Source organism: Ruditapes philippinarum, unplaced genomic scaffold (assembly GCF_026571515.1).
Source record: "Ruditapes philippinarum isolate M1 unplaced genomic scaffold, ASM2657151v2 ctg10307_1_1_1_1, whole genome shotgun sequence".
Lineage (NCBI taxonomy): Eukaryota > Metazoa > Mollusca > Bivalvia > Venerida > Veneridae > Ruditapes > Ruditapes philippinarum.
The window spans coordinates 12,879-27,119 of NW_026854610.1; the positions used below are offsets into that span (position 1 = coordinate 12,879).

Below are 14,241 nucleotides of genomic sequence, written 5' to 3' on the forward strand. Positions count from 1 at the left end.
TCATGGCTTAGCGATTAAGTTTTGCCTCAAACAATGATTGATACTTCATGTTTAATTGCAGTCTAAGCAACATTTAACTCAAAAGTTCTATCTATGTTGTACATTCATTTCAGTCAATTTGCGATGGAATACGATGCCGGATAAACTGAACCTGAATCAAACCGGAAGTTTCTTGTTCAACAAATTAACGAAAGGTCAAACCTGTGTGATGTCACTGTGAAAATGTGATTATGGGTATGTAGCAACACTAACAACAAAACAATGAGAAACACACAAAAATATACATTCGGGTACATGTAAGTGATTATCAATAATAATTAATGGGGTATACCCTTCACATCTATGGTTTAGTTATATTTATTTATAATCATCTTTTGTTTTGTATTATGATAAAAAAAACATATAGTAAATTCTTCTTATCATTTTTTGAAAACGTTTATGTGACAACATTTTACTTACGTAAACTAGCCAAGTTATATTAGATTTCACTTATCGATTCTTGGTTAATATGAAGTCGAACCTCAATTAAAAAAATATATAAAATGTATACAGGAGTACTGATAAGTAACGAAAAAATATCGGTATGCAATGTATACGAATTTAGCGCCATTTGTAAATTTGTTTTTAATTCATCAGAAAGTCCATGTCTTTTACCATTTCATCGGTTTTAATCATGTACAATACCTGTTAATAAATGCAAGTGAAATGCAAGTCGTCAAAAGTGTAACATTATAATTATTATCACCAAATATTATATCTATTATTATTGGCATAATGATATTAGATATTGTTTGACCTGTGTCTTATATTGGAATTAAGTCTTTACATTCATAACTTGGTTTGAAGAAATAAACAAAACCAGGGAGTACACATTAAATTATAACATATATGCGCCTTTAGTTGATATAAATTTAACAAAATGTAATTCTTACTTTATCCTGCTTCAATTGTTCATATTGATATTTATAAAAGAAGAAGTTCCGTCGACGTTTTCCTGTAATAAGTCCTTTCTTTGACCATTTTCTCAACGACAATTTCCTTGAAGGGCAGACAGGTATTTATTTTGTTTTGTTTTGTGTAAACATCTTTAGATTAGAAAACCTACTAAAGTAGAATACGTTAAAGTGAGACTATGCAGAGCACTATGATTTAGATCTGAGCTACGACTCATATTCTTGTCAGTTTTAAAATACATTTTTTGTTTAAATTTCTGTTGACAGGTATAATTGAAATAACAATAGGAGGACCTGTAACACTCGAGACAACTATCATGTATCTGTACGGTAAGACGCCCAAATTCAACGATGAAAATATCGAAAATGTACTACACATGGCTGAGTTTCTTCTCTTTCCAAACTTAAAGTCTGTTATGTCTGCATATCTTGGTTGAAAATAAACTGCTTCTATTACTAGAGAAAACTGTATGAAATTCCTGCAGCTGTCAAGCATTTACGAGTTTGAATTACCGAGATGTACAAAATATATTGTAGAGGAATGTTTCTTCTGCCAAAAATGGTAAACAAATGACAACTACCGGATCAAATGATCATCGAGTTCTCATTATGAAAGGAGGTAACTATGCGGATGTGTTCTGGTGTTTAGATTTGGAAAGAAATTAGTGGTTTCGAGTTAAATCAAACTCATTGAAAACAGAAAGATCGAATCGCACTGTTGAAATGTCTGGGACATGCACAAACATCGCTGGATCAATAGTTTGTTCTTTTTGAAGAAGCTACCAAGAGATGAGTTTTGTGCTGCTTGATTTACCGAATGATGCATGTACAAAAATGAATTTAATCGGCAGCGAAGAAGAGGGCCTTAGCATTGAAATGTCAGGCAATGTTAAAATTGACGGGAACGTGTGTATTGTTTCTGTAAACAAACAAATAGAAAGAAAACAAAATCCAAATAAGAATTTAGGCTTAAGTAATATCCACCACAAATTAAGATTAATGTCTATGATGGGACTAACATAACTCGAACAGTTACTTACAATGCAAATGATAGAGGACAGGGGAAGAGTGACGTCTGAAAATATAACTACCTCAACGCTGTATATTGGGGATATTGGTGAAAGCAACGTTCTTATGTCACCACTATTTTCATTCAAAGACGACAAAATACTAAAATTGACAATCAGTGACAATGCTATTGCAATAATATTTCAGTCACGATAATAAGAGATGCATAACCTTAACACGAATGCAGGGTGCGTGTCTTTCCCACAAATATCTGGTTAAAGAAATTCCATTTAAAAATAAAGATGTTCAACAAATTAAATATTTCATATGCAGTCAGATGATGTATCGATATCATAGGAGAGACTACAGAGAAAATTTAATATTCGAATGTGCACCATTCCAAACATTAGTTTCTCGGAAAACTGATGAATCCATACCATGGAAACAGTTGCCATTGCCAAAAGAAGCATCGCTATGTTCAAGAGACACTATTAAAGAAAGGTGTTTTGAAATATTTCTTCCAAAATCTATACTCCGTTGGAATGCCCACATTGCAAGACGCCATCAAGAGAAGTTTCCAGGAGACATACATACGATCAGGATTAACTACTATTACGACTCATCGTCGGATGACGATTGTTACGTTCCATCGTACTATGATTCAGACTACGACTATTACTATGATTCAGATTGAAATGTATTTAGGAAGTGAATTGCCTTAACGTTAGAAGAAATGCTTTAATGTTAACACTATCTGCAGTTGATAGATTTAATCTATAATACAGATGTATAAAAAGATTTTCTGAATGAAACGGTAAACAAAATGCTGGTGATAAAAATTAACATTTGAATATTTCGTATTAATTGATTAATAAGTTCAGAATAAAAAGCAGTTAGAGATAAAATATAGATTTAGAATACATTTCAGATCGTGAAACGTTATCAACACACAGTTTGACATTATATTAATCTAATTAATTATTGAGGATACAATGGTTTTCAAATATTTTCTTTTTATGCCACCGCAGTATCTGCGATGCAGTGACATATAGCGATTCACCTGTGTGTGTGTTTGTTTGTTTGTTTGTGTGTGTGTGTTATATAGATTATATAGTGAACTTAAAAAAATCTTTTTTTGAAAAACCACTAGTCCAATTTCAACCAAATTTGGCAGAATTTATCCTTGATTGAAGGGCTTCCAAAGTTGTTCAAAGAATTTCATTCCATGCAGAAATCTGGTTGCCATGGCAACCAAAATAATTATAAGAATAAATTAAAAAAATCTTCTTGTAAAGACCCAAAAGGCCTAGAGCTTAGATATTTTGCATAAGGCATTGTCTGGTAGACCTCTACCAAGATTGTTCAAATTATAGCCCTGGGATCAAAATCAGCACCGCCCGGGGGTCATTGATTTTCACTATATGTACATGAAGTAAAATCTAAAAATACCTTCTTGTAAAGACCCAAAAGGCCTAGAGCTTAGATATTTTGCATAAGGCATTGTCTGGTTGACCTCTACCCAGATTGTTCAAATTATAGCCCTGGGGTCAAAATCGGTCCCGCCCTGGGGGTTATTGGTTTTCCTTATATGTATATAGTAAAAACTTATAGTACAAACTTGAAAAAAATTCTTATAGTATTTGACAAAGGCTAGAGGTAAGATTATTCGCATGAAACATTGTGTAGTGAACCTCTAGCAAGATTGTTCAAATTATAGCCCTGGGGTCAAAATTTCCGCCGCTCCGGGGGTCATTGGTTTTCAATATATACATATAGTAAAAAATCAAAAAAAATCTTATTGTCTGAAGGTACAAGGCTTAGAGCTTAAATATTTGTTAAATGATATCATCTATAGGTACTCTACAAAAGTTGTTCAGATTTTGCCTCTAGTGTCAAAATTAGCTCCGCCCCGGGGGCCATAGGTTTTCCTTATATGTATATAGTAAAAACTTAAAAAATCATCTTCTTTAAATTTACAAAGGCTAGAGTTAAGATATTTTGCATGAAACATTGTGTAGTGAACCTCTAGCAAATTTGTACAAATTATAGTACTGGGGTCAAAATTGGTCCCACCCCTAGGGATCATTGATTTTCACTATGAACATATAGTAATAATTAAATAATCTTCTTGAAGGTACAAGGCTTAGAACTTTGATATTTGGTATATAATATCATCTATGGGTCCTAAAGTTGTTTTAATTATGCCCCTAGTGTTAAAATTGCCCTGCCCCAAAGGCGATAGTTTTCCTTATATGTATAAGATAAAAACTTGAAAATCTTCTTCTCTGAATTGACAAAGGCTAGAGTTTAAATATATGGCATGAGACTTTGCGAAGTGAACCTCTACCAAGATTGTTCAAATTATAGCCCTGTGGTAAAAATTGGTTCCGCCCCGGGGGTCATAGATTTTCATTATGTACATCTAGTAAAAATATAAAAAATATTTTTGTCTGAAGGTACAAGGCATAGAGCTTTGATGTTTGCTATATAATATCATCTATAGGTCCTCTACCTAAGTTGTTCAAATTTTTCCCCTTGTGTAAAAATTGGCCCTGGCCGGGGGCAGTGATTCTCATTATGCACACATAGTAAAAACAGAAAATAAAAGAAATGTTTTCTGAATGGGAGAAAGCTTCAGCTTAGATATTTGACTTGAAATGTTGTTTGGTGGACCTGTATCAAGATTGTTTTGAATTAAACCCTTGGTTCAAAATTTTGCCTTGCAAGAGGGGACAGTGACCTTCTTTCTTGTCCTTTGATGTACAGTAACGAGATTTTGACCATGTGCACAGTTTTAGTTGTAAAATTGAACTTAGATATCAGATGGCCAAGATTTTGATGATGTGATCTACTTTCTTGTGCTTTGATTTACAGCTATGTAATTTGAACCATGTGCAAAGATTAAGATGTAAAGTGAACTTTGATATCAGCTGACCTAGATTTTGACAGTGTCTTACTGTGTTATCCTTTCATATATTCATGAAATTTAAGCTGTGTAAAATATGACCTTCACCAACAAATTCACTAGACATAAGTGCATTGATATATTCCTACTCTGATCTTTTATTCGATTAACAATATATTTAACCACTAATCTGATAATAAGAATTAGATTGGTCAGGGATCTATGCATTATGATTATGACAATCTTCAATTATATAGAAACAAAAAATGTGTTCCTACACTACTATTTAGTGTTGTATTAATGCGGTGGCATAGCATTTTTCTCAAATGCAATCTTGCTTTTGAATCTTTATCTACTGATATTAAGTTATATTGAAACGGTACATGGACATAAACTTATTTGCAGCTTGACGAACCATTCACCCTGTACATAGCTATATTTTAAGGAATATTACAAATGGTTAATAACGATATTTGTTAACTCGTGAGAACAATACGATGTTTCACATTACGTTTTCTTATCATTTTGATTTCGTTTTGTACATACCACAGTTGTTGATACTGTCCATCTTTAAAAATTGACAATATCGTTGTCATGTATTATCCACAATTCCTTCCTTATCGAAAACAATAGCTCACTGTTTTATATCTGATTGCATAAGGGACATAATTATATTTCTATTCATAAATCTATTAATAATTACGATAAATGTTATATATGAATTTATGAAAGGTGGCATTTGCAATTGACGAGATATATCGTATTCTACAACAAAGCAAAACGTATAAAACAGGAACGTTTTGACATTATTGGTTTCTGTTAATGGAATATAATCATTAAGATATTGTTTGGTAATTGTTTATTATTCAATGACCTTTTCTCTGTAGTCATCAGATTCCGAAGTAAATCATGCGGATTTTTACGTACAGCATAACAGTAAACACAACACTTGTCTAACTGTCTAATTAGCCTCAGTGACAATGTGTTAAGACATTCAGTTTCAAATTGAACTTTGTAGGTTCGAATCTTAATGAATAAATTTGACATACACAACATGATTAATGGTAGAGTGACTCTGACCTGAAAACTCTGATAAAAAATAGGGTAGGTGGGACAGTCATTGCAACAAGCAGTGTTATATACCAAAATATTCGTTAATGTTTGTAGTTTATGAAACCACCGGCATAAATTGGCATAAATGATGGCATTCAGAGAAATCCAAGATGGCCGCCAAGATGGCCGCTTTTGATACTGAACTTCACTCCTTACTTTACATGGCTAAAATTTTGCATATAATCGGATACATTTTTAATATTTATTACATATTCAAGTCACCGTAGTGACTGTACAAAGTTAAACATATCAATTAAAACAAATTTACATGCATGATTTGTATTTTCTTATAAAAATTTGTTGATAAAAAAGAAGTTTTCGCAAGAAATTTTGCTTTAAGCAGTGGGTTAACAATATATTTTCTGCAGGAATGTCATGTTTTCCTACCAATTGAAGATTTTTGGATATGAATTGAAGCTTACCTTTGATATTCATTGTTATAATCGACTTTTAACGTTGCTTTTCCTTTCGTGGAACATGAAAGAATATAAGAAAAACGCATGTTGGTATTTTCATGGCAAATATTTTTCTTCAGTTGAATAAAGAAAAGTGTATTTAATTTTCAAAGATATGAATTCTTTTGGATCATTTTAGAATGCATAATTTATGAAAAGAAATGCTAAGTTTATCATCTATTTTCTATCTTGACCTCTTTTCTATATTTTAGCCGTTTTACTGCATGTGTACCCGTGCACCCCAATAAAATGGAGCATAGGCTAATCCCGTACACTAAACGCATGATAAAGTCTTTTATATGTTGACAATTATGGGTAACAAAGTAATTATTATTAGCAAATTTGGGAAATAATATTTTTTATCATGTTCTGAATAAATTGTTTATGTAAGGAGTAGTTTAATCACTGTCTTAGATTACTGGTCAAGGGTTTCCTTACCAATTTAACATTATTTGGCATCTTCAATGCATGGGTAATGGCAAGCAAATCAGTATGCAACATTAATACTTTTGCCCTTCTTGTTTTCTTCCGTTAGAACAATATATTCAAGATTCAGGCATATTTGCTGTTAGAGAATTACAGATTTACAGTTGAGTTAAGAAGACAAGTTTGTTGCTAAACTAAGTACTGGGTGTTTTTATTCTGTATAGTTTGACTATCCCCTTGAAGTCACGGATAATGAAGCACTGGAAACCTCTGAAGGCATTATAGGTCTAACCCATAGTTAAATATAAGTAGTAGTGCTCTCTCTCTCTCACTGGTTTCTTGCAAGGCCATTAATTGCTAAGTCCAAAGGCAGGTTTAGATTGAACACTGTCCCTATTGATGGTGAAGAGATTTATTTAAGACTTGTCGCAATAAATTCATTTAAGAAAGTGCCTTTTTAATTTTGACAGGGTTCTATCCTTTGGGAATGCCCGTTTGTTCACAGATGATGTCAACACAGAAATCTGATTTCTTTGATGAAATTAGTCAAAGTGCACAGCACATAACTGAGGTATATTTTAGATAGCCTTAAGACCAAATACGCATAAATTCAGGTGAAAATATTTCCGCTTTCCAGCCAGTTGTTATTCAGCCAAATATCCAGTACAAAAAGTAACAAGACTTTGTAACAGAGTTACCAACGTTCCCCGCCTCAGGGAAGTTTCATATGAAGCACAAAATTGTGCTATTTCAAAAAATTGAGGTATGGATCTCAGGACTTTCAGGCCAAAATTATGATCAATACCAGATCTGCAAATGCAGCAATAAATTTATTAAAGCAATAAAATGAAACACAGAATTTAAAAATCTATCATGTTAAGTTTCGACTTTTAAGTGTGACTTCGACATTGGCGGGAGGGATGCAGGTGTTGTGCATGACATATCGTCCTTATTATTGTAACTATTTGTGCCAATTATTTTCAAAATCCCTTGAACTATGGAGAAGCTATAGATCGGACACAAAATATAGCTTATAACAGACTTTGTTTTTTTTTTACCTCTACGTTTGACCTGGGAGGTAGGGACCCATGTTTTGCGCCTGACACAGGTGTTACGCATGACATATCATTTTATCAGCCAAGTATTTTTTAAATCCCTTGATCTATGAAGAAGTTAAGGACGGGACACAAAATATACCATACAACTGACTCTGTTAATTTGTTACCTCTCAGTGTGACCTTGACCTTGGAGGTAGGTGACTGGTTTTTGTGCATAACACATCGTCACATTATTGTGAACAATTGTGGCAAGTATTTACAAAATCCTTTCAAAGATAAGAAAGTTTTGGACCAAACACGACATATACCTTCAAATAAACAATGTCGACCTTGACCCTGGAGGTACGGGTCTGGTTCTTGCGCATGTCACATCGTCTTATTATTAAAATCATTTGTGCCAAGCTATTTCAAATTTCTGAGAAAGTTATGGACCGGACACGAAAATGTGACGGACGGACAGACGGACGGAGCCTATTTCTGTATTCACTTTTTTTCTTCGAAAAGGCAGGGGACAAAAATGCACCTACAAAGTTCTTTACTAGATTTACCTTTATTGAATCACAAATACATAGATTTAAATCCTTTTTTTGATTTCCATAACGTTATTTGTATAATGTAAATATAAAGATATGTTTTAATCGGTATATCTTACTTAATTAGAGGTTAATGATCAGTAAAGGGTGCCTGTCAATGTTGATTTTTGTATTAATATTTTACCTAATACGACAAAAACATACAAGACATTTGATACGTAGTTTCCTTTAATAACACTGAAAACTCGTGCATGTTTTATTCTTTATACAAGTTATAAATAGATAATAAATTTCAGTGTAATATTGTTTATGTTTATCACTGCTTAAGGTATTGTATAGTTTGTTATTTCTATCACTAAATTCAGGATTTTCCGATTATCTTAATATTTTTGCATTATACACTAGATTATATATTCTATGATAATGTTTGCAAGAATAGAATTGGTTAAAATAACATGCGAAAATGCTTCATTGTCCGACAATATAATGATAAATAAACGTTTTGTCTTAACAAAATGTCGGGTAACATCCGAGTTGGTATTTCATAGGGATATTTAATAACGATTGACAAGGTGCACATATTTTCTCTGTTCTCATTAAATAAAACAATATATTTCTTACATATGATCATACAGTATATTGATGGGGTATAAAAATGTAAATATGTCAATATTTATTTAGTGTTAGGTTTTATTATCAAATAACTTACAACTGTTGTAATAAAATTATATATTAGGATACATAGCTTACAATATTTCATATGATATTATTATGTTACAAACACGTTTCAGCCAATTTTCAATAGAATACGATGAACGATGAACGATTAACTAAACCTGAATCAAACTGCAAGTTTTCCATCCAGCAGGTGAACGAACATTCAAACTTGTGAAAATGAAATAACGGATAGGTTGTTTATCTAAGTAATATTATATAATATAATGTAATAAAGTTGTAGGTATAGTAAAACGACAATACTATTATGTGGAAATACAGTGCTCTGAGGAGACATCGAGGGTTCTTCTTTACAGCAAAATGATCATGGCCGTAAGTCCGAAGGGAAAACCCGTTATGCCGCCCCTAGCCATGATATTGGTGAATATACATAACAGTCAAGTTTGATATATTATTACCGTTTTATCGCATAAAAACCGGAAGGAAGAATTTTGATTACACATGAACTTTCAATTTTTTGCTTGCTTCCCTTAATAAATTCATGTCCCCACTCGGAACCTCGGTTCCTTTCTATGGTACATGCCAATGACCGATTTTGGATTTTTCTTATTCTAAACCCAATAATGTAAGAGCCAGTCAGAAGAATTATGGGTATTTCTGATCGTTTGGATGACAACAGAAACGTAACACCATTGCTGTAAATATTTGTGGCGCGCTAGTATTACGCTAACCTTTGTTTGTTCAGCATGCTTTAATGACATACCAAAATATGGATGTTTAACCTTATTTCCATGAAAACGATCACAGTTTTTTCTCGAGGACTTGACATGGATAAAATTGCAAGTATGTTACTTTACGAAAAAGGTTATAGAGGCAGCACCTTGTGCAAACCTACACAATTTGAATTACCCCTCAATACAAAACACGCGTGTTCAAATTAGTGAAAAAGTGTCATGTTTTACACTTAACTGTAGATCTGTTGTTAACAAGGATAATTTTGTTGGCCAGTATTTGAGGGAACAAAGAATTGACTTTGCTTTGTTGACTGAAACATGGTATTCTGACGAAAAACAACATCAGTATGAAACGTCTGATCTCAATCAACACGGTTACAAAATCAGTGTTGCAAAGCGCAAGAACAAAATTGGTGGCGGTGTTGCTTTGACTTGTAAATCCGAAATTAAAATGAGAAAGATGGAACATGGGACCAAACAAAGTTTTGAGTTTGGCATATGGAAACTCATTTTCAAAAGTATAACAGTACACGTAGTTGGTTTATACAGACCCCCATCCCTAGCCACATGTTAGCAATTTGTGACTGACTTTTCAAATTTCATAGAAGATATCTTACATACATACTCTAACTTGTTGATTATGGGAGACTTCAACCTTCACCTTGACAATGGTAGTGGTGCATCTACAAACTTTCAAAATTGCCTTCATGCTATGGGTTTAGAGCAACATGTCAACTTAAGTACACACACTGCTGGAAACTGTTTAGACTTGGTTATCACTGAATTGATTAATGGTGTAAGTGTACTTAAATGTGAACAAGGACCTTTTCTCTCCGATCACTGTGCTGTCCATGTAGTCATTAATGTGAAGAAAGAAAACATTACCAGTAAAACTGTACAATTTAGAAACATGAAAAGCATATCCCATTCTTAATTCTCTGATGATTTGACGAAGATTTCAGTTGATAGTGAAGATGTCAATACTTTTGTAAACTTGTTTGAATCAGAAATCCAGTCTGTTATCGACAAACATGCTCCAACAAAGGAACAAACTAGGATATGCAGAACACAAAACCTTGGTTCATTGAGTCAATATTGAAATCTAAGCGTATTGTCCGGAAAAAAGAGAGAATTTGGAGAAAGTACAAAGAGCCAGAACAGTTCAAGAAATTTAAAGAAGCACGGAAAAGATACTGTAAAGAAATGGATTCTGAGAAAAAACTAGTAATAAGTGAGAAAATTCTAAATGCCAAAGGTGATTCAAAAAAACTCTATGGTATAATTTCGGAATTAACTGGTACTAAAGCTGAAAATCCTATGCCACAGTCTACAAATGACGGTGAGTTAGCTGAGAAGTTTGCAGACTTTTTATGGACAAACTAGCTAAAATTCGTAAGTCACTTCGGGATTTCTCAAGCTTCATTCCAAATGTCAAACAAATTCAACCTTTAGAAAATTTCGAGGATCTTACAGAAACACAGGTGAAGAGCCTTATTTGTGAACTTAATACCAAATCGTGTGAGCTGGACTTAATACCCACACATATATTCAAGTCACATCTTGATGAACTTCTGCCAACCATTACCAAACTGGTCAATCTATCTCTGTCTAAAGGCGTATTTCCAACACACTGGAAACAGGCGATCGTTAGACCCCTTCTGAAGAAGTCTGGTTTAGAATTACAATTGTCAAACTACAGGCCTGTCAGTAACTTATCGTTTCTTTCAAAATTGATAGAAAAGGCTGCGCTCTTCAGACTAAATAACCATGTCGATATCCATAATTTGTTACCCAAAAATCAATCAGCATACAGGCGACATCATTCATGTGAGACTGCTTTACTCAAACTTGTCAATGATCTTCTAGACGGTATGGAGAAGCAAGAGGTGACAGCTCTAATTGCAATAGATCTAAGTGCAGCTTTCGACACCGTTGACCACAACATTCTACTCGACGTGTTACACAGTCAGTACGGTGTCAATGGTACCGTGTTAGCATGGGTGGACTCGTACCTGCGACCTCGTAGTTGTCGCGTCAGTGTTAATTCTACTGAATCGACTCCACGATTGCTGGAATGCAGTGTACCTCAGGGGAGCTGTCTTGGTCCGTGGCTCTATCTCACATATGCGGGAACCCTATTTGATGTGATACCACCAACCATATCTGTGTACGGCTTTGCTGATGACCACATTGCTAGTCAACGCTTTCGACCAACTTCAGTGACCAATGAACTTAACGCTATAAAGCAACTTGAAGATAGTGCTGTAATCATCAATGACTGGATGAATGCCAATAAACTCAAAATGAACACCACTAAGACAGAATTCATAATGTTTGGTAGTAAAGCCCAACTTGGTAAATGCTCAATTAAAGAAATTGATATCGCCGGTGATAAAATTCAAAATGTCAGTGTCATAAGATAATTGTAAGATATTGTTTGGCATTTCAGAAAGTGAGTTACAGAAATTACAGCGTATCCAGAATATGTGTGCTAAACTTGTTTTGCAACGCGGAAAATATGATAGTTCCAAAGACTCTTTGTTTGAACTGCATTGGTTACCAATTAAAGCTAGAATCAATTTTAAAATACTATGTACAATGTATAACTGTTTTATGGGCAATGCTCCGGTTTATCTAACAGAACTGTTACACAAGCCTGTCATAAAAAGACCAAATCTCAGATCTGTTGATAATATGGATTATTGTTTTGCTGTCCCCTTTAACAAAAGGAAAACATTTAACGACAGAAGTTTTAGTACCGTTGGTCCAACTCTCTGGAATAAATTGCCTCTGTATATAAGACAGTCTTCGACTTTGGACATGTTCAAGAAAAATGTCAAAACTTACTATTTTAGAGATTTTTACGCATTGTTTTAAGAATGTGATTGGGCTGTAAACGGATCGAGATGTGGAAATGTGTTTAAATTTTTACTGAAATAACCATTAATTTTTATTTTCTATTAAATTATTTTTTATTATTATTTTTTATAACTATTCTTTTTTTTTAAAGTTTTTAATACTTTATATTTTACACGGCTGATATCTTTAACTTATTTTTTTTTCATTTGTCATGCATATGTGTTTTTTTTATCTATATGTACATACTTTTATTATCCTTTTGTACAACGCCATTGAATATGTATATAGAAATAAGCGTTTAATTAAATAAAACAGTTTCAGTTTCAGTTTCACTTCCTAGTACAAAATTACATTCCGGAAAGAGGATTTTTAAGTTTTATAAACAAATACAATCCTGCCCCAGACAGAACTTTTCTTCATATGAAAGCCACATTCCTTCCCAGTACCCCAGTACCTATCCCCTATATGAATAAATTTGTTTTTTTAACCTATATCATGGTACGGTCCATTGACCCTTGTGTTTTTGTCTGATTGATAAAATTATAATTACCCGTAACGTCTATAATTTGAATGTTGATATTCTTGGTTATTATTGAATTTTCTAGAGTAAATTAATACTGTTTTTGTTTTCTTAAGTTTAGAGACAAAGTCGTTTTCGTTATAATTATTATAAAATCTAATTATGAATTTATGGTTCTTTGTTACTAACGTTCAGCTACATGTATCTATTACAACTCATTGCTTGACTTGAAGTATTTCTTTCACAATCAAATATCACTTTAATAAGACTTATTTTATATAGATGATATTTTATAATGTATGTACAATTTCATGTCTGTATATGGTAGATAATAAAATGGGCTTATCTTTATATGAAACCTTCCACTTTTCTTTATTATGGTGGTTCAAATAGAACGCTAAAAACCAATCTCAGTTTAGAAAAAATGCATGTTTAGAAAACATAGAGGTGTATTGAATGCAATAAGATAGACTTATAAGATAGATTTCTGTGTTGTAATTTGTCAATGTAGAATTATTGAACCATTTAATTAACTTTTATTCAATTGTTGTATTACTTGTACATATTTATATATGAGTCAAAGTTCAATAAGCAGATGGAAATGTCCGTTCAATTAATATTTGATAGTCATTAATGTTATAAGGTATTTAGGTATTTGCAATATGTTTCTTTTATAGTACCTGTGATAGAAAAATAAGAAATTTGTCTTTGCCCTATTGTTTGGTTAAAATGTGTTTTCTTTATTTTTCCCTGCTTCGAAATATATTTTTTTAAAGATAAAACATTATTTATAATTTCTGTTATGATTTGATATGCAACACAGTCATGTGTACATGTTAAAATTGTTCAGGATATTGTTTTTGGCTTTTTTACGCTTTTATTTTGCCTGCCAAGAATAATTTCTTATCGTTTCTTTGATCATCAACACCTGTTCGATATATGAAATTATGTTCAATGGTTTCTTTTAACAAACTTAAAAGATATTCTGTAATATTGTGTAAC

General features: G+C 32.8%; 1 protein-coding gene across 1 annotated transcript in view; it reads left to right on the forward strand.

Annotated features, from left to right (window-relative positions):
• Positions 1-247: 247 nt before the first annotated feature.
• Positions 248-14,241, forward strand: part of LOC132740582 (ring canal kelch homolog) — a 41,504-nt gene continuing 27,510 nt past the window's right edge. Inside the window, exon 1 of the mRNA XM_060728513.1 lies at positions 248-1,054. The gene's annotated coding sequence lies outside the window, so the exon portion shown is untranslated. The remainder of the gene's footprint in view (positions 1,055-14,241) is intronic.